Raw genomic sequence first — 3,292 nt, 5'->3', positions numbered from 1 at the left:
ATTATCACACTCATATCACACCAAATCGGTAGTCGATTTCCTAAGTTAACCCTAGCCGAGCGGAATCCTTGTGATAATTGTGTGATAATCACATAATTTCACCAAATCGTGTTGAAATAAACGATAACCATAATAGTCTATTATGTTATCCAGATTATTGGGTTTAGTGTGATCATATTTTTAAAATTTTATCACTTTGAATTCCAATATTACCCTTTTGCCTCTCAATTATTTTTGAATTGTTTTAATTTTCATTGTTGTCACAATATGAGGTTAATCGGTTGTTTTTGCGTTTTCGTAAATCACAGGAGTTCTTGTTTGAATCCTTTCCTATATATTATATATATATATAAGGTATTGTGTTAAAAATCAACAATGGGGGTGTAGCTCATATGGTAGAGCGCTCGCTTCGCATGCGAGAGGCACGGGGTTCGATTCCCCGCACCTCCATTTTTAATAAACTTTTTTTCTTTTGTTTTTTAATTTCTATTATACAACATTATTACTACTGTTATTGTTTTAATTTGTTTAAAGTCTTAATAATTAAGAATGATTATTTATTGTTCACAAAAAAAAAAATAGAAACATATATTTTATTCGTCCCAAAATAAATGTCCACAGTAAAAATTACATGGAGTTTCAGGAACGTGTAATTCTTACACTTTTTAGTTAATTACATTACAATTTTATTCTTAATAATAGAGACAACTTTTCTCCATCTTATAATTAAGGACAGAAGGAGAAAATAAAATTTTACTTTTGAAAGTAAACACGTATTTTGAAAGATATAAAAAATAGAGATATAGAGACTTAATTTATGGTAGAAGGCATTATATAATAAGAAGACATAAATATACTGATTTGAGACGCTTTGCATAGTGAATATAAGACAATCAACAATTTGGTTTCTTCTTCTATAATTTTTTATGTTTGTCCTAAAATGGATAAATAAACTCAACGAGTTGCTCTGTAAATGTAAATTGTGTTACACCCAAACCTCAAGGTTAGGGGTGTATAGAAAGTCAATCGATTCAATTAGAACCGATCGATCATAATTGGATATATATCGGATTGAAAGTTTCAGTGTCAAATTTGGATCGATCGGTTCTTGGATGACAGTTCCGAACCGACCAAAATCAACCAACATCCGATAACCATCCAATTACTCATCCAACAGTTATCCAACTATCATCCAATTAATTTGTTTTCAATTTACTTAAATTGGAATTTTTGCTGGTTTTTCAAATTTTAGTCTTGTTTGTTTGATTTTTAACATATATTAAAGCGATTAATCAATTTGTTTCATTGTTGGAAAAATGGATTGAATTAACACATTAGATGGATCCAGTTCGATCTGATCATCCATTCAATGTAAGATAGATCCAATCTGATCCAACTCAATTGAAATTGATTAGATCTAATCTGATCCAATAGATACCCAATAAAATATTCAATTGATGGAACATAACCGATCCAATAATCTATTGGATTGGTTTAGATCGATTGTCCATTTTTAATAGGATTGAATCGATCAGAAAAGTTCAACAACCAATGAATGATAGAATCGGTTCAGTTCCCTCACATCCTGTGAACTACTGAACATGCCTACTCAAGGCTATAACTATTTCATAAATTAACATAAACACATAAATAATGATGTCTTATAATGTCAAATTTAAACAACAAAAGTTGGTTTCTACCTCAATATGTCAAACCAAACTTAATTATTGTCTTAACAACAAAAATAAAGCAACTAGACTTACAAGTCCTTTTAAACCTACCCCCCCCCCCCCCCCAAAAAAAACCACATTTTGTTAGGGGTGGACTTGATATAGTACGAAGTTTTTTCTACACCACCACTACCAAGTTTTTTCTTCACTATCATGTATCAACCAATTATAATTGATACGTAAAATCTTATATCATGTATTAACCAATTATAATTGATACGTAAAATCTTATATCATGTATCAACCAATTGTATTTGGTACCAACTTTTCTCGATTGGTACATGTTGCGTCTGGTTTTGTACCAACTTCAAGTTACGTATATGAAATTTGCCATTAGGTTCAAATTTTGAGTAACATTTTGAGTTTTCATGTAACACATGTGATGTTTAAAAGTTTTTAATTGCAACAAGTAAAGTTTGTAAGCATATAATTGTTCGAACAAAATAGTTAAAGTTACAAAGTTTAATTTTTAATACATAGGAAATTCAAAAACTAAGCATAATTAAATAAGTTGGTACCATGGTACTACAATGGTACGTGACTTTCAATACCGTGGTACGCGACTTTCAATACCGTGGTACGCGACTTTCAATACCATATACCAACTAAGTTTACATAGTTGGTATGGTACTACCAACCGACTATAGTACCGATTAGCTTAGTACCAACTTTTTAACAAATAACACTGGAGCACCCCAAGGAGAAGTACTCGGTGTGATAAAGCCCTTATCAAACAATTCTTTTAATTGTACCATCAACTCTTTTAACTCTGAAGGTGCCAGACGATATGGAGCTTTAGCCACTGGTGTTGCCTCAAGTGTCAAATCAATTCTGAAATCCTTGGATCGATCAGGTGGTAAACTAGTTAGATCTTCTGCAAATATCTCAGGATATTCGCAGACAACAAGGAAAAAACTCTTGTTTACCCTTCTCTTTATTTGAATCAATCACATGCACTAGAAAACCTTGACACCCTTTTTGAATACATTTTATGTCTTTCATGACAGATATCAGGCTGTTATGATGATCTCGCCGATCACCATAAATCACAATAGGCCCTTTCTTCGGTAAATCCCGATTCTCTGCTAACCAATCCATGCCCACCACAATATCAAACTCTTTCATTGGTATTGGAAACAGACGAATTGGTCATCTTGAAAGATCGATCCCTCTCCCTTTTCGAATCACCTCTTTGGATATTGACTCTTCCACGCGTACTCGGAGTATTTCCACCCATAGTCAATCTTGGAGTCTTTAACTAAGGACAATTTTACTTTATATGGTCAGAAGAATCACACTGGTATTAGCGTTGGGGAATCCGATAATCTCAAGATATATGCCCCAACTTTCCACATCGAAAATAAACTCTTTGATTCATATTACAATCACCTTGATGGGCAGAGTGACATCTTTGGCATGGTCTTTCGTTAAATTGTTGGGCAAGATGATTATATGTCTTTACAAATTTTGGTTTTCTATATTCAGTTGAAGACTCTTCCTATTTTCTCTTCTCAACCACCTTCTCTTCCCCTACATGTTCTTGTTCCTTTCCGGTGTCTCTG

The 3,292-nt window shown here is 32.8% G+C and overlaps 1 non-coding gene across 1 annotated transcript; it reads left to right on the top strand.

Moving 5' to 3' along the window:
- The first annotated feature begins 377 nt into the window (after window positions 1-377).
- TRNAA-CGC lies at window positions 378-450 on the top strand. Its single transcript has one exon. It is a non-coding gene; the product is annotated as a tRNA-Ala (tRNA).
- The last annotated feature ends 2,842 nt before the right edge of the window (window positions 451-3,292 follow it).

This window comes from Cynara cardunculus, assembly GCF_001531365.2.
Source record: "Cynara cardunculus var. scolymus isolate 2C chromosome LG 3, CcrdV1, whole genome shotgun sequence".
NCBI lineage: Eukaryota > Viridiplantae > Streptophyta > Magnoliopsida > Asterales > Asteraceae > Cynara > Cynara cardunculus.
This window is presented reverse-complemented; position numbering and strand designations above follow the sequence as displayed.